This window comes from Erythrolamprus reginae, chromosome 6, assembly GCF_031021105.1.
Source record: "Erythrolamprus reginae isolate rEryReg1 chromosome 6, rEryReg1.hap1, whole genome shotgun sequence".
NCBI lineage: Eukaryota > Metazoa > Chordata > Lepidosauria > Squamata > Dipsadidae > Erythrolamprus > Erythrolamprus reginae.
Genome location: NC_091955.1, coordinates 24,412,538 through 24,431,403, shown reverse-complemented (window position 1 = coordinate 24,431,403; position 18,866 = coordinate 24,412,538). Strand labels below are relative to the sequence as shown.

The 18,866-nt window shown below is 42.4% G+C and overlaps 1 protein-coding gene across 4 annotated transcripts in view; it reads left to right on the top strand.

The window, feature by feature from the left end:
• The window catches only part of PLXNB2 (plexin B2), a 522,361-nt gene that overhangs the window by 431,114 nt on the left and 72,381 nt on the right, over positions 1-18,866 (top strand). The window lies entirely within an intron of this gene.

Below are 18,866 nucleotides of genomic sequence, written 5' to 3'. Positions count from 1 at the left end.
CAACCTTTCACGGAGGGTTTTCCACCTCTCCTCTTCCCAGTTTGCTCTCCATGTGTTCCAAACCTTTCACGGAGGGTTTTCCACCTCTCCTCTTCCCAGTTTGCTCTCCATGTGTCCCCAACCTTTCACGGAGGGTTTTCCACCTCTCCTCTTCCCAGTTTGCTCTCCATGTGTCCCCAACCTTTCACGGAGGGTTTTCCACCTCTCCTCTTCCCAGTTTGCTCTCCATGTGTCCTCAACCTTTCACGGAGGGTTTTCCACCTCTCCTCTTCCCAGTTTGCTCTCCATGTGTCCCCAACCTTTCACGGAGGGTTTTCCACCTCTCCTCTTCCCAGTTTGCTCTCCATGTGTCCCAAACCTTTCACGGAGGGTTTTCCACCTCTCCTCTTCCCAGTTTGCTCTCCATGTGTCCCCAACCTTTCACGGAGGGTTTTCCACCTCTCCTCTTCCCAGTTTGCTCTCCATGTGTCCCCAACCTTTCACGGAGGGTTTTCCACCTCTCCTCTTCCCAGTTTGCTCTCCATGTGTCCCCAACCTTTCACGGAGGGTTTTCCACCTCTCCTCTTCCCAGTTTGCTCTCCATGTGTCCCCAACCTTTCACGGAGGGTTTTCCACCTCTCCTCTTCCCAGTTTGCTCTCCATGTGTCCTCAACCTTTCACGGAGGGTTTTCCACCTCTCATCTTCCCAGTTTGCTCTCCATGTGTCCTCAACCTTTCACGGAGGGTTTTCCACCTCTCCTCTTCCCAGTTAGCTCTCCATGTGTCCCCAACCTTTCACGGAGGGTTTTCCACCTCTCCTCTTCCCAGTTTGCTCTCCATGTGTCCTCAACCTTTCACGGAGGGTTTTCCACCTCTCCTCTTCCCAGTTTGCTCTCCGTGTGTCCCCAACCTTTCACGGAGGGTTTTCCACCGCCGAAAGCCGTTTTTTTGCAGGGGTTTTTTTGGTTGCACGGATTAATTGACTTTACATTGTTTCCTATGGGAAACAATGTTTCGTCTTACGAACCTTTCGTCTTACGAACCTCCTCCTTGCACCAATTAAGTTCGTATCATGAGGTATTACTGTATAAGAAAACTGAAAAAGAGTCTTCTAGAAAAGGACCAGAAGAGAAAGTTGGTGTTGAGATAGCAGCAACAGGGCAGGATGAAAAAAAGGATAGAAACTAAGGGCAGGGTGTATTTGATCATTAAGAAAAATGCCTTATTCTTAGATAGCGATAGGGAGGAGGATGGTGACTTATCCCCCTTCTATTTTAAGAGTCCCTTATTTCTACCATCACCTTTTGCATTATAGTTGTTCTGTCGGGCTCTCTGGTAGACTCCTCCCAAAAATTCACAGGTACAAATTTCAGACACACACAGTTTTGAAAATTCAAAACAATGTTCTTTATAAGGAAAATTCACTTAACCTAAGCCCTCTTTTGGTATAGCAAAGAGCACTCGTCTCCAAACAAACTGGTAATTTGTACAAGTCCCTTATCAGTTCTGTGATACTTAGCTTGCAGCTGTGAGGCAATTCACAGTCCTTCTTTCACAATGTGAAACACACTTTGCTCTGGTTTAGTTTCAAAGCGGAGAAAAAGCAGCACACAAAAGGTCAAAGTCAGTAAAGCAGTCATGAAACAACGATCAGATAATCCTCCACAATGGCCAAACCCACAGGCTGCTATTTATAGCAGCCTCACTAATTACCACAGCCCCACCCAACCACAGGTGGCCTCATTTTCTTTGATAATAATCTCTCAGTTGTTGTTGCCTATGCATTGCTCTGCATGCGTGGCTGTATCGTTAACTCTTGTTCTGAATCCAAGGAGGAGCTAGATAATGGATCTCCTTCTGAGCTGTCTGCCACACTCTCCTCTTCCCTGTCACTCATGTCTTCTTGGTCAGAGGAGCCTTCATCAGCAGATTCAACCAGGGGCAAAACAGGCCTGCAGCATATGGATGTCTCCCCCACATCCACAGTCCTTGGGGCCAGAGGTAACCACAACAATAGTGATGGCTTTATGTTCTGATAACACAAGTACATGCCACCACAAAACAATTTCTCTATTTTTCAATGCATATTTCAAGACTTTGGTTTTTCAACAGCAGTCCTTCCAAATAGAGAACTGAGGCACTAAGAAGCATTCTAATCCAGTATCAGTCTAGTAAACCTCTTATTAAGAGATGTGTATGTCTGGGGGTGTTCCTATACACTGTGCCCAAGAAATTTCATATATTCACTCACTAGCCTTTCAACATAACGGGAATGAAACTTAATCTTACTTGGAATAAGAATATAAAGCTTCACCCACACACTATAGATCATATCCTGGGGAACTAGTTCCCTTCTTCTTTTGAGTTCCTCTTGGTGATAAATATTTAGCATACATTGTAGATACATTTGATTTACTAGGAATATAGTTTTAGGACATTGTGGTTTTGTAACACCATAAGATAAAACAGTAAAATTTCTCATTTAAGTTATAGAAACTAAAATATCAGTATTATGGTAATGGGGTTGATATAGGATCATATTAATTCCTCATTAATTGTTCAGTATATGACTTGGAAGAGAAGAGGAAAAGGTGGCAATGGAAGGGGATGAGTCAAAATTGTCTTTACTTAACTGTATGTAACAGTATGTGGCTATTCTGTAATGTCACTTCCAAATAACAAAATTGCCTGATAGGTTTCTGAACTTAAACTTGGCTTTTCTTCATAAAAAGAAACAGTCACTTACTTGCAATAACTCCAGGTGAGCAGTGTGGTACTTTTTCTCTCATGCTTTTATAAGATTTTTAGAGTGTTCAGATTTTATACCATATAACTTTTAAATAAAAATAGGTTGCGCTTATTTACAAAGAAAAAAAATCCAGTATTTGGTATGCTCTAAGACTTAAAGTTATGAAGAATTGTTTATAGAATTTTTTTCCTCAGTTATTATGTTTGAAAGAATGGTATAAATATCTGTTTCCAGTCACAATAATTATTAATTTACTAGTTAGTACATGCATTATTTAGAGATTTCCTATCTGTCTCCCTATTTCCCCTACAAACACACATCACAGAACTAGACTGCATTAGTGCAAAGTTACATCGTCTTCTATATTAATATGTGAAACCTCATTATAAGTATACTTTCTGTTCTTCAGTAAGTAAACAAAAGAAAACAAAAAAGATTTCCTAAAGCAACATTCCAAATGTGAATTGCATTTCAAATGTTTTGTTGACTCTTAGAACATTAATTACAACTGCACCTGAAATAAGATCATATTTTTCTATAAATATTTGGGAAAAGAACATTCAAAGTTGTTTAACGGACTGCACCATATATTCTTTATATTATAATTAAAAGTTATAATTAAAAGGGAAATCAGTATTCTACCTTGATTTTTAGCAGGTTTGTGATAAGTTACAACTTACACACACACACACACACACGTATGTGTGTTCGTGTGTATAAGTTGTAACTTATCAGTTTTGGTGTTTAGTTAGTTACATATTTTTGCTGATAAGTGAAAAAGTGGAGCCTGATATAGATCTATTTTGACTTTGTTTTGGTGTCGACAGTCGACAGGGTGATTTTGATAGAAAATCAACCATATACTATGTAAGTGTGTGTGTGTAATATGGAGAGAGAGACAAAGAGAGAGTTGATTTTCTTATATAATTTACTTATATAAGGATAGATTATTTGAGAAATCACCTATTTCCTAGGGTTGCTGCCTGTTGAGTACATGCCAAGCAAAGTCCTTCAATTAAACAGTGCCATCTATTGGGACCCAGAAAATATCCCTTCCCTGTTGCAGAGCCTGCCCTCTGAAATAATATACCCCCTGAAAGGGTTCCATCTTATTGGCATTTCATAACACTTTAAACACCGGCTTGAGCATTTGGATCCTTTACAGCAGAGGTCCCCAACCGCCGGTCCGCGGACCGGGACCGGGCCGTTGGGGTTTTCCAGCCGGTCCGCGGCGTCGGAGACCCAAAGCCCATCCTGCGTGGAGGAAGACGGAGCCAAGCGGGGCCACCCGGAGACCTTTTCCCGTCTTCTTCTCCTCGCACGCTCCCCTCATAACCAGCCGCCCCGCTCGCGGGGGGATGCCCGTTCGTAGCTACCAGCCCGCCAAGCGTCGAGGGGGCTTCCGAGGCTGAAGGGAAGAGCCGGAATGCCCTTCCCGGGTTTAGATTGCTTGCTGTTGGGGAAAACGGAGGAGGCGGCGGTTCTTTTCTCCTCGCTCCAGAAAGTAGGCGATCGCGCCCCACCGCCGCCGCCGCCTCCTCCGTTTCCCCCAATGGCAAGCAATCTAAACGCGGGAAGGGCATTCCGGCTCTTCCCTTCAGCCTCAGAAGCCCCCTCAACGCTTGGCGGACTGGTAGCTACGAACGGGCATCCCCCCGCGAGCGGGGCGGCTGGTTATGAGGGGAGCGTGCGAGGAGAAGAAGACGGGAAAAGGTCTCCGGGTGGCCCCGCTTGGCTCCGTCTCCCTCCACACAGGATGGGCTTTGGGTCTCCGACGCCCTCGCCCGTTCCCTCAGGAGCGATGAGTGGGACGTCTTCTTCTCCTCGCTCGCTCCCCTCATAACCATCCCTCCAGCGTCGAGGGGGCTTCTGAGGCTGAAGGGAAGCGCCGGAATGCCCTTCCCGGGTTTAGATTGCTTGCCGTTGGGGGAAACGGAGGAGGCGGCGGCGGTGGGGTGCGATCGCCAAGTTTCTGGAGCGAGGAGAAAAGAACCGCTCGAGCTTGAAAAATAAAGAAGGAGGGTTATGGTTGGCGCTTGCTGATTTTATTATTATTATTGTTTGGTGGCTGAGTCTATTGAAGCCTCCCTTGAATGGAAGAGATGGGGAGAAAGAATCCAGCCTTTTCCCATCTACGGGGTTATGTTTTTGTGTGTGCGTCTGTGCGCCCTCTGTTGTTAAACTCTCTGGAGAGCGGAGAGCCTCTTGCAGTCACCGGCTTCGGCGCCGCTCTGTCCCGCTCATCGCCCGCCCGTATCCAGCAGATAGGCTTTGAGTTTTTGGCTGGGGGGGGAGAAGTAGGACCTTCCTAAGTCCCCCCCCAGCCAAAATCACAAAGCCAGGCAGCCCCCAGCCGCCAAAGGAGCCTCCTCATTCTCCCCACCCTGTGGAGAAGGGGTGGGGCGGCAGGCTCTCCTTACTGACAAGCAGGTCATGTGTGTCCAGGGCTCCTTCCCCTCCTGCTAGCTGCGAGTTGGAGGGGGAGGGGCTCTGGATGCTAATCATTAGCAGCTAATGGAAAGCTAGATATGACGTCAGGTGTCCCACCCTTATGACTCCTGTAGCTGTGTTCTGGTGTCCTGCAGCCCAGCAGCAGATTTTCTGGTTAAAGTGAAAAAACAAATACTGTAACAGTGAAAATTCATAGCAGCAGTGGCTGTGTCCAGTAGCAGCAAGTAGTGGTCATCATCATCAGTGCCCATCTCCAGTAGCAATAGCCATCTTTCTGTGTTAGGGGCCCACTAAGCCTTCACCTCTAACCCTTGTAAAATGAATAAAAAACAAACATCACTGAAGAGCTTCTTTGAAAAGGAAGAAAGTCCCAATGAGACAGATGAAGACTCCATGACTGCTAAAAAAAAGAAAGCTGCATTTAAAAGAAAATACAATGAGTCCTACTTAAATTATGGGTTCATCGCAACTGGCGATTCACATGCCCCAAGCCCACTCTGTCTGTTATGTGGCGAACGGCTATCCAACGAGGCCATGAAGCCTTCAAAACTGGTTCGCCACTTACAGACCAAGCACCCTGCATCAAAAGACAAGCCTTTGGAGTTTTTTGAAAGAAAAAAACGCGAACACGAAGGACAGAAGCAATTATTGAAGGCCACCACATCAACAAATGTGTCTGCTCTGAGAGCATCATTCTTAGTGGCTAACCGCATTGCCAAGGCTAAGAAGCCCTTCACTATTGGTGAAGAGTTGATCCTGCCTGCCGCTAAGGACATTTGCCAGGAACTTTTAGGAGAGGCTGCGGTTAAAAAAGTGGCACAGGTTCCTCTTTCAGCAAGCACTGTCAGTAGACGAATTAATGAAATAGCAGAAGACATTGAGGTACAATTGTTGGAGAGGATTAATGCGTCACCATGGTACGCAATCCAAGTTGACGAGTCTACTGATGTTGACAACAAGGCAGTGATGCTTGTTTATGTGCGATATATTTTTCAAGAGGATTTGCATGAGGATATGTTATGTGTATTATTGTTGCCAGCCAACACCACAGGTGCAGAACTATTCAAGTCTTTGGATGATTACATATCAGGAAACCTAAACTGGTCATTTTGTGTCGGTATATGCACAGACGGAGCAGCTGCCATGACTGGACGGCTTTCTGGTTTAACTACCCGGGTCAAAGAGGTTGCGTCTGAATGCGACTCTACGCACTGTGTCATCCATAGAGAAATGCTGGCAAGCCGAAAAATGTCACCTGAACTTAACAGCGTTTTGCAAGATGTGATTAAAGTTATTAATCACATAAAAGCACATGCCCTTAACTCACGTCTGTTCGAGCAGCTCTGTGAGGAGATGGACGCGGAGCACAAACGTCTTCTCCTACACACAGAAGTCAGATGGCTTTCTAAAGGTAGAGCACTGGCCAGAGTTTTTGAGTTACGAGACCCGCTTTATAGATTTCTTTTAGAAAAAGAATCGCCACTTGCAGCACATTTCAGTAGTAAGGAATGGGTCACAAAACTTGCTTACTTATGTGACATATTCAACTTTTTGAACGAACTTAATCTGTCACTTCAGGGGAGAATGACAACTGCCTTCAAGTTGGCAGATAAAGTTGCTGCATTTAAAGCCAAACTGGAAGTGTGGGGACTGCGAGTGAGAAAAGGGATATTTGACATGTTTCAAACATTAGCAGGAATTTTGGAAGAGACCGAGCCTGAGCCTTCATTCTCCCAGCTTGTACATGATCACCTATCTCAGCTTTCAGAAGAGTTTGAGCGCTATTTTCCGACCACAAAAGACCCACGAACTAGGAAGGAATGGATTCGCAACCCATTTGTGAACAAGCCAGGTGAATCGACCTTGTCTGTGCTTGAAGAAGACCAACTGATTGAGATTGCAAATGATGGTAGCCTTAAAAGTATGTTTGAGACTTCAAATCTCCCAACATTCTGGATTAAAGTCCAGGCTGAATATCCTGGGATCGCCACCAAAGCACTGAAAACTCTGCTTCCTTTTCCAACATCCTATCTTTGTGAAACTGGGTTTTCTGCCATGACAACAGCAAAAACGAGATTACGGAGTAGACTGGACATAAGGAACACACTTCGGGTTTCACTGTCTCCCATCACCCCCAGATGGGACCGTCTTGTTGCAGGAAAACAAGCCCAGTGCTCCCACTGATCCAGGGAAACAAGCCTGGTGCTCCCACTCATTTTGAACCTATGGTAAGTTGAATCACATTCTCATTATAAATGTCATAATTATATGATAAGTATGCACTAAGCTCCACCCCTCCATAACCCCACCCCCATATGACCAAAGCCCCCCCCCCCCCCCAACCGGGCCGTGGAAAACTGGTCTAGCTTAAAGCCGGTCCCTGGTGCAAAAAAGGTTGGGGACCTCTGCTTTACAGCAACCAAATCCCATCTAGCATTGTGTTTTATTGTTTTATGAGCTACCCAGAGTTGGTTTGGAATCAGACAATGCTTAAATTGAATTAAATAAAATAATTTCTACCTGATTCACAGACATGGTTCCAATCATACCAAGGAAGTAATCTTTATTTAAACCTTAATTTAAATAAAGCCAGTTCCTGTTATTATGCTAAAAGCATATAACATAATGTATATGTTCAGCAACATTGCTCAGTGAAGACAGCTGTAACACAATTTCTTGAAGTCCAGGAAAGCAAGAAAAATATTCTCTCTACATGGGTTTGGGTTGTACAGTATCTGACTTACAATAATATGGGAATGGATAAATGGGAGAAATGAATGAAAGTGAGTGTGTGAATATTATTTATTTATGTATTTTGAATAGCTTCCCATTCATTTTATATACAGGTAGTTCTCAATTTAAAAGCGTTCATTTAGTGACCTTTCAAAGTTATAAGAGCACTGAAAAAAGTGACCGATGACCGTTTTTCACACTTACGACCAGTGCAGCATCCCAATGGTCACAGGATCGAAATTAAAATGCTTGGCAACTGACTCATATTTATAAAGTTTACAGTGTCGCGGGGTCATGTAATCACATTTTGTAACTTTCTAACAAGCAAAGTCAATGGGGAAGCCAGATTCAATTACTAATGTGTTACTAACTTAAGGACTGCAGAGATTCACTTAATAACTGTGGCAAGAAAGGTTGTAAAATGGTGCAAAATATATTTAACAAATGTGTCACTTAGCAACAGAAATTTTGGGCTCAATTGTAGTCATAAGTCGAGATTTACCTATATTTTGTATAATCACCTATCTCACCTATCTCAGATAATTTTGTATAATCACCTATATCAGATAATGACTCTGGTGGCATATAATAAGACAATGGAAATACATAAAAATCATTAAAACAACCAATTGAAACTAAAAAGATAAATTAAAAGGCCCAATTTGGAGCTTCGGAGGGGAACCCCGCCTGTCCAGAGCTCCATTTTGACTCACGCAGGCCTCATCCAGCAATTTACAGTACAAAACTGAGCTTTGGAGGGGCAATTTGCAGCCAAAATGGAGCATCGGAAGGGAACTCCTACCAAAAGTGCTAAAGTGGAGCTCCGGAGGGATACACTCCCCCCCCCATCCCTCTGGAGCTCCATTTCAGGCTGCAAAGGCTTATTTGCAAAGATAGAAACATAGAAGACTGACAACAAAAAAAGACGTCATGGTCCATCTAGTCTGCCCTTATACTATTTCCTGTACTTTATCTTAGAATGAATATATGTTTATCCTAGGCATGTTTAAATTCAGTTACTGTGGATTTACCAACCAGGTCTGCTGGAAGTTTGTTCCAAGGATCTACTACTCTTTCAGTAAAATAATATTTTCTCATGTTGCTTTTGATCTAACCCCCAACTAACTTCAGATTGTGCCCTCTTGTTCTTGTGCTCACTTTCCTTTTAAAAACATTTCCTTCCTGAACCTTATTTAACCCTTTAACGTATTTAAATGTTTCGATCATGTCCCCCCCTTTTCCTTCTGTCCTCCAGACTATACAGATTGATTTCATTAAGTCTTTCCTGTTACGTTTTATACTTAAGAACTTCCACCATTCTTGTAGCCCATCTTTGGACCCGTTCAATTTTGTCAATATCTTTTTGTAGGTGAGGTCTCCAGAACTGAACACAGTATTCCAAATGTGGTCTCACCAGCGCTCTATATAGCGGGATCACAATCTCCCTCTTCTTGCTTGTTATACCTCTAGCTATGCAGCCAAGCATCCTACTTGCTTTTCCTACTGCCCGACCACACTGCTCACCCATTTTGAGACTGTCAGAAATCACTACCCCTAAATCCTTCTCTTCTGAAGTATTTGCTAACACAGAACTGTCAATACAATACTCAGATTGAGGATTCCTTTTCCCCAAGTGCATTATTTTACATTTGGAAACATTAAACTGCAGTTTCCATTGCTTTGACCATTTATCCAGTAAAGCTAAATCATTTACCATATTACAGACGCCTCCAGGAATATCAACCCTATTGCACACTTTATTGCAACCCTTCCCTACCAAACCTTCCCCTATGTGAAAAGATGGCAAAAGGCTTTCTAAAGGGAGAGAAAGCTTCGATGTTTCAGGCTTTACCTCCCTTTGCAAAGCCTTTTGCTGCAGATCTCGTCCAGGTCTCCATTTACTGAAAATTAAAAAGAACGGTAGCAAAGCATGCAAAGTATATTTAATTATTGTGTGTTGAAGTCTTTTTATTTATTTATTTATATTTTGAGTCAATCTTGACTCCTAGCAACTGCCTTGGCAACTTCCCACTGTTTTCTTGGCAAGAATTTTGGAACTGGTTTGCTACTGTCGTTTGCCTAGAGCCAAGGTGCATGATTAGCTACAGATTACTGAACTGGATTTGTGCTTAAGACAGGACTAGAACTCATAGTATCCTGGTTTCTAACCTTCTACCTTAATGAGTACACCAAACTGGGTCTGATAAAGATAAAAGAGATCCATTGTTTCAGAGAATTTTCAGGTAAGCCTAAGGTACAAAAAAAAATATTTCATTGAAGTTGGAGCTATTACCTGTCTCTTAGCATTACCACAATCAAAACTGAGAAATTCCAAATCCTCTGGCTGTGTATACTTTGATTCCAAAAAGAGCCTTTCATTAAATTTATAGCAGTAAAAAAGTTTATGGCTTGCTTTATTGGTCTATTAAAAAAAAACATTAGGTGTACCGAGGCAGCTTTTTTGAACACGATAATTATATTAAAAGTACAAGAAAATGCATGCCCTATTTTTTTTTATAAAGAAGCATCCTCAAAATGTAAATGAGTGTGTATGACCTCCATCTGTTAACTGTGTACATGAGTTTGAAGTGCATGCTAAAATAGAAAATACAGAAACAAAAAAGAGCAAAACCAAGGTATGAAAAAGTCAATTATTTTAACTCTAATTGATTTTAAGAGTAGAATTATAGACACATACGGTTTCCTCCACTGAAATCAATGAGCCCTTGCTGTGCTGTGCATTTGATATATTGAATAGAAGGCTGAGCAAAGACTGAAGGGATCTGATTTTAAATCGCAATACAATCATGGAGCTGGCGGGGTAATTGAGACCAGTTACTGTCACTCCACAAAACCTATTTCACATGGGGTTTATGTAGACAAAATGTGCTTTGTAGGAAAGTTGTGTTCAATTACAGCTGGCCATGAGCATTAAAACTTCCAATATCAGGCTTTCAATTAACAGGTGCTGCTGAGGCTTTCTGATCTGCTGTTATATTATTTTATTGTGCGTCCCATTTGAGAAATAATGTATCAGTTATTTAAGATTTTATTCTTTGAAAGGGATGATACTGACTTTTTTTTGTTTTAACTTTTTAAAATTCACTGAACCATACTTTTGGTCTTAATTCTTTTTAATCATTTATTTTAAATCATCCTCTAAAGAGGTGTCAAACTCAAGGCTCGCGGTACCTCTGCCGGTGAAAACGGAGCTTGGTGGGGGTGCACCTCTGCCCCATTTTTTGCTGCAACGGCCTTCTGCAGCTCTCTGCCAGGGCCTTCACTGGCAGAGGGCTGCAGGACACCATTACTGCCAAAAAATGATGCCTGGGAGATGTGCACATATACCTGGGCTCCATTTTCAGTGGCAGAAGGCTAGCTGCTAGCAAAACAAACTAAAAACAAAACAAAAGGAGAAATGTTTCCCCTTTTGCATGTGAGCAGGCAAGAAAGGACAGGAAAGGAGAAAGGGAAAGAGGAAAGAAAAAGAAGGGAAGATGGGAAAAGAGCAAGGAAGGAAAAACAAGGAAAGAAGGAAGGAAAGGGGAAGAAAGAAGAAAGGATGAAGAGAAAAGGAGGAAGGAAGAAGGAAGGAAGGAAGCAGGCAGGCAAGAAGGAAGGGAGGGATGGAGGGAGGGAGGGAGGGAAGAGAAGGAAGAAGGCAGGCAGGCAGGAAGGAAGGAAGGGGAAGAAAGCAAGCAGGCAGGTGGGCAGGCAGGCAAGAAGGAAGGGAGGGAGGGAGGAAAGAGAAGGATGAAGGCAGGCAGGCAAGAAGGAAGGAAGGAAGGAAAATACGAAGGAAGGAAGGAAAGTACGAAGGAAGGAAGGAAGGAAGGAGATTATAATGGGAAGGAGGGAGGGTCTGAGAGAAGTCCAGCCTTAGCACTTGGCCACCACAAGTGCCCCTGCCATGAGTGACTTCATGCTGGCCATGCTCCACCCAACCACTCCTCCCTACCTCCCCGAGGTCAAACAGAACCCTAATGCAGCCCCCAATGAAATCAAGTTTGACACCCCCAATCTAAACGTTTTAAAAATCAACTGTAAATTGGATTTTTCTTTTTAATATGTTTAACCTCACTTCTGGATGATACAGTACTTTCAGGATAAAGCTAGGTAGAAATATCATTGATACAGTATATGTAGTAAATGCTGTTTAATTTGGCTATTGAACTAGCAAGAAGATTAAGCTGATACTTGAATTGATTTCTGCATTTATATACAAGTAATTTTATATATTCTGCTTGGCTTAGTAGTCTTTGGAAGCCAGGTTTTTAAAATAGGTCCTCTTGAGCAAGACCTGAAAAAGTTTGTCACATTTCCACTCTATTGCATCTATGCACAAATCAAGAAATTGTGATATATGCAGTACCCTTGACTACTCATCAAAGCTTTCTATCTTAGGAGTAAAGCTGTGTTCTCCTTATACAATCCCCAAAGGGGTTTCAGCCTCACAGCAAATATCCCAGCTGTGTTTTTCAGCATCAGTCTTCATATTCTATGATGACATAGTATTTATTTAAATGCAATATATGTAATTATGTGGAACGAGACATGTTCCTTTTCTCAGAAGTTGAGAGTGTTGTCTTCAAGCAGCTTCTATTGATTTCAATTGGATTGGCACAGAGATATTCTAAGCATATTAAACCTATACTAACTATACTGGTTGTGCGCACCTGATAAGGCCCAATAAAGATGTAATACATTCTTAAATAAGCTGTTACATTGAAATAGTTGCAGAATGTAATCTGGTTCAGTCACTGGGACCAGAGGTTTAGTCTTCCAAGCTTTCAGATTTGGGCTGGAGAAGGGAACTAGCAGAGTGTGGGCTTTGGGCTATTCTGTGTATGATATTATATCGTGTTTTGTATGGTACTTTAGTTGTTGATTAAGGTGGCTGGCTATTACATCATTGGCTTAGGTTCTCCTAAGACCTAGGAGGCTGTTTCCCACTCTGCTTGCAAAAGTAATGTTCACAGGAATAAGCAAAAATGACCAAATGTAATCTGTGTTTTTAATCTTTTAAGTCTCACAGATGACCCAAAATCCTGTGGGCCATTTCTTCTACTTTAAATCTGCCTGAGACAAAAACCACAGACAAACATAGCCAAATCATCAGCTGTTATGAACCAGTAGGAGTCACCTATTCTTCAAGCCACACAGTCCCAGCCATCAATCCATATCCTCTTCATTTTTACATGTACAGTAGCTGCATTCCCAATTTGTGGTGCTATTAAATGTTTTCAAGGCTGAGAATGCAGAGCTGCCTGTCTTCTCCCCAGTACTTCCCAAAGTTGCTACCATATTGCATTTTTAAAATCATGACTGAATAATCTGGAGAATTCTCAATTCTCATCTCTACAGTTTGACAGTGGAGTTGCAAAAAGGGCCTAGGTTAAACCAGCCAATTTCAATTCTATGTGGTAAAATTCAGTAATCTATTTCAATTGTCATGATACAGGTAGTGATGGGCGAACCCAACGGTGTTCGGGTTCAGCAAGTTCGGGCGAACTTCATGCAAATTTCAGCCGACCCCGAATGGTCCGTGGCACCAAAGCTCCACCCCTGGAATCCCATTGTTTTTTATTTTAACGGATTTTTTATTTTTATTTATTTTTATTTTTACGAAAAAGGATGCCTCAGCGGCGGCGCAAGCAAAGGGAGGTCCTTTCACGTAAAAATTAAAAAAAAATATTTTTATGTGAAAAGACCTCTCTTTGCTTGCGGCGCCACTGTGGTGTCTTTTTTCGTAAAAATAAAAAAAAAATTACATGAAAAGACCTCCCTTTGAAGGAGCTGGGGAATCCCACAAAGAGATTCCGGGGGCGGAGCTTTGACGTTACATATACTGGCAGGTTGCTAAGGACGCCAAGGTGATCACTTCCTTGGAATCCAGGAAGTGATCACCTTGGCGTCCTTAGCAACCTGCTGGTATACGTGACATTAAAGCTCTACCTCTACTCTCTTCATGGGATTCCCCAGCTCCTTTTGTGCCTCCCTCCCAGTCTCCCGATCGGGTGACAACTCCCCGGTGTTTGCCTTCCTCCGCCGCCACCAGCGCCCGGCTCCTCCTCCTCTTCTCAACAGATGACAGCCGGGTGGTGGCTTTTGCAGTATTTGGCACAAACACTGAACCGAAGCACGAATTTAAAAAAAAATTGGATTTGCGTCCGGCATGCCAAACACCACAAAATTCGGTACGGACCTGAATTGTGCGAGTTCAGTTCGCCCAACACTAGATACAAGCCATCTTTAGCTCTACAAAGTGATAAAAACAAGAACATTCCCAGTACCCGAAAACATTGTATATGTTACTTTTGTATAGTTATAATTTAAAAGGCTAAGTTATGTAGTAAGACATGGTTGACTTTGACTAATGTTAAAAGGTTAAAATGGGTTAATCCTGTTTTAATACAAAGAAGAGAACTAGACTGGGAAGTCAAAAAACTTTCAAAAGGAACCAGAAAAACACCTTCAAGTAATCCTCAACTTAACAACTATCTGTTTAACAACAATTCACATTTACAACAGCATTCAAAGAGTTGTCTACAATTGGTCCTCTTACCATTGCAGTAACCCCAAGGTCACATGATCAAAATTTGGATATTTGCCAAATAGCATGTATTTACAATGTTGGCAGCCTCTTGGGATCACAAGATCACCATTTGCAATCTTCTGAGCTGGTTTCCAACAAGCAAAGTCAATGGGAAACCAGATTTGCTGAATAACCACTTGATTCTCTTAACAACTGATCTGATTCACTTAACAACTGTGACCAAAAAAAGGTTGTAAAATCAACTCACTTAATATCCACCTTGTTTAGCAATGGAAATTCTGGTCTCAATTGTGGTTATAAATCAAAGGCTTTTCTGTATTCGGTTGCTTTTTTTAAAAAAAAAATCCAATTATTTAATAGCAAAATACTTTAAGCATTTTGTTCCAAATTGTGCTTGTTTAAATGCATTGGGAATGTTTCTACTGTATTTTGTTTAAAAAGCAACGTATCAATAAACTAAAATGCTCCCAAAAAGAGATGATTGCACAAAAATTAAACCTTTACATTTGGTCTATTATGGATATACTGTATTGTTTTCTGTGATCGCTCAATTAATTTATATGTTGTAAGCCACCCTAGTCCTCGGAGTGGGGCGGCATTGAAGTCCAATCAAATAAATAAATAAATAGTCTCCTCATCCCCATATATTATGGATCTTCTTTTTGTAATGGAACAATCATCTCACATGATACTAATGTCAATTAAACTTCAAAATAGGCATGCTCTCTTATGGACTGCCTCAACTCAGGAACTCTGACAATGAAAACCTAGTAATAGATGGTTTAGATGGATTTTTCTTAACAAAACTTAATGAACTGGGCCTGATTTTACAAGGCATAAAACAAGTTTTGTAGGGCTAGACTTGGTATTTATCAGCAGTATATTCATTATACACAGTGAAACCAAGTGCAACTGCCTATTGCTCTCTTACATAAATAGATATTACAAGTAGCCATAGCTGCATAAACCTTTAATGACTGCACAAAAAGATATTCTTATGAAACATGCCTTGGGAGCTTTATAGCATAGCAATTTATGCCACATGTTTATTTCCTCTTAATTTAGAACTGAAATTGGCTGTTGAAACCTAGGCCCTTTATTGCAACTCTGTTGTAAAATTGTAGAGCTGAGAATTGGGAAGTCTATGTGGGGAGACATGAATGGCGCCAAGACAAAATGGAATTTGATTTTAAATTCACTTAAATGAATTGAATATGGTCAATGTCACTTCTCTGGATTATTCTGTCATGATTTTTTTAAAAAGGCAATAAGGTAGCAACTCTGGGAAGTGCTAGAAAGAAGACAGACAGCTCTGCATTCTCACCCTTGAAAACATTTAACAGCACCACAAGTTGGGAGTGCAGATGCATGTAAAAATGGAGCAGAGATGGATTGATGGCTGGGACTATACAGCCCAAAGAATAGCTGAATCCTACTGGTTCACGATCGCTGATGATATGACTACGTTGGTCTGTGGTTTCTGTCTAAGGCAGATTTAAAGTAGAAGAAATGGCTCACAGGATTTTGGTCTCACATAAAAATACAAATATAGTGTTCCCTCGATTTTCGCGGGGGATGCGTTCCGAGACCGCCCGCGAAAGTTGAATTTCCGCGAAGTAGAGATACGGAAGTAAATACACTATTTTGGGCTATGAACAGTAACACAAGCCTTCCCTTAACACTTTAAACCCCTAAATTGCAATTTCCCATTCCCTTAGCAACCATTTAGATTATTACTCACCATGTTACTTAATTAAAATTTATTTTAAAAAAATATTTATTAAAGGTGGACGAAAGTTTGGTGATGATATATGACATCATCGGGCAGGAAAAACCGTAGTATAGGGGGGGAAACCACAAAGTATTTTTTAATTAATATTTTTGAAAAACCGTGGTATAGACTTTTCGTGAAGTTCGAACCCGCAAAAATCGAGGGAACACTGTACAAGTGGTCCTTTTTTCTTATTGCTATGAATTTTACTTTTGCAAGTGCGGTGGGAAATAGCCTCCTAAGTCTTAGAAAGACCTAAAATGAATGTACCGTATTTTTCTGAGTAATAACACACTGGAGTTTAAGATGCACCTTAGTTTTTGGGGAGGAAAATGGGGGAATTATGCCTACCAGATAGATATTCATCTGGCTAGTCCTTAGCCTGGTCAGCCTCAGCATATGGGTTGGGGGTGATGTGTGATAAGCTTCAGCACATTCATTCGCTCACTAGTTTTCAGGTTGGGGATGGTGGATTGCTTAGCTGGTGTTTGGGCTGAACAAAGTTGCGGCCCTATTTGGACCGGGAGTCACTGCTCACAGTCACTCATGCCCTCATCACCTCGAGGATTTACTAGTGTAACGCTCTCTACATGGGGCTACCTTTGAAGAGTGTTCGGAAACTTCAGATCGTGCAGAATGCAGCTGCGAGAGCAATCCTGGACTTTCCTAAATATGCCCATGTTACACCAACACTCCGCAGTCTGCAATGGTTGCCGATCAGTTTCCGGTCACAATTCAAAGTGTTGGTTATGACCTATAAAGCCCTTCATGGCATCGGACCAGAATATCTCCGGGACCACCTTCTGCCGCACGAATCCCAGCGACCAGTTAGGTCCCACAGAGTGGGCTTTCTCCGGATCCCATCAACTAAACTGTCGTTTGGCGGGTCCCAGGGGAAGAGCCTTCTCTGTGGCGGCCCCGGCCCTCTGGAACCAACTCCCCCCAGAGATCAGAATTGCCCCCACCCTCCTTGCCTTTTGCAAGCTCCTTAAAACCCACATCTGTCGTCAGGCATGGGGGAATTGAGATATACCTTCCCCCTAGGCCTATACAATTTATGCATGGTATGTTTGTGTGTATGCTTGGTTTTTAATAAGGGCTTTTAGTAATTTAAATATTAGATTTGTTTTTATGCTGTTTCTTATTGTTAGCCACCCCGAATCTACGGAGAGGGGCAGCATACAAATCAAATCAAATCAATCAATCAAACAAACAAACAAACGAATGAATGCACCGCTGATCCTTGGAGCAGCTGTTCCAATAGTCATTTTGGACACTACGCAAGCGTTTAGAGCAGTGGTGGGTTACACTTACCTGCAAATTGGTGTGCTGTGCATGCATCCTTTTTGTTCCAGGAGCGTGTGTCCCTCATGCGATTGTGCTTCCGTGCATGCGCAGGAAGTAAAAACACGCCGAAATCTTGTGAGCCTGAAGTTTGACACCCCTGGATTAAAACAAACTCAGATTAAATCCATGCAAGGTAGAAAACTAGTTGTAGTGGGTTGATTTGGCTCACATCGGCCAACAATTTCTTCTCTAGATTATGTCATTTTTTTAAAAAAATTATTTTATTTATTGGATTTGTATGCCGCCCCTCTCCGTGAACTCGGGGTGGCTAACAACAGTGGTAAAAACAGCATGTGACAATCCAATACTAAAAACAGCTAAAAACCCTTGTTATAAAACCAATCATACATACAAACATACCATGCATAAATTGTAGAAGCCTAGGGGGAAAGGATATCTCAGTTCCCCCATGCCTGATGACAGAGGGGGGTTTTAAGGAGCTTACGAAAGGCAAGGAGGGTGGGGGCTATTCTAATCTCTGGGGGGAGTTGGTTCCAGAGGGCTGGGGCCGCCACAGAGAAGGCTCTTCCCCTGGGTCCCGCCAAACTTCCTCAGAAGGAGCAGGTTTACAACTTGCTTCTGTCCAACAGACTCCTTTGGCTTCCTTGGCAAGTGTTTCAGAGACTGGGAAGTCTATGGCACTTTCGTCATTTTCTTACATTTTCTTACATTTGCAATGTACTTAATGTAACCTGCTCCTCTTAACTTTGGTTGCTGCATTGAGCTGCCTGGAGTCTAAATTTTAATGATTATATATTCTCCTGTTGAGTCATGGAAGGACTTTCATATACAGTGATACCTTGTCTTACAAACTTAATTGGTTCCGGGATGAGGTTCTTAAGGTGAAAAGTTTGTAAGATGAAACAATGTTTCCCATAGGAATCAATGGAAAAGCGATTAATGCATGCAAGCCCAAAATTCACCCCCTTTGCCAGCCAAAGTGCCCGATTTTGCACTGCTGGGATTCCCCTGTGGCTCCCCTCCATGGGAAACCCCACCTCTGGACCTCTGTGTTTTTGCGATGCTGCAATTTCACTGAGGCTCCCCTCGCTGGGAAACCCCACCACCGAACTTCCGTTGCCAGCAAAGCGCCTGTTTTTGCGCTGCTGGGATTCCCCTGCTGGGATTCCCCTGCAGCATCACAAAAACACAGAAGTCCGGAGGTGGGGTTTTCCATGGAGGGGAGCCTCAGGGAAATCCCAGCAGCGCAAAAAGGGGTGCTTTGCTGGCAACGGAAGTCTGGAGGCGGGACATCCCAGTGGCGGCGGTGGGTTTGTAAG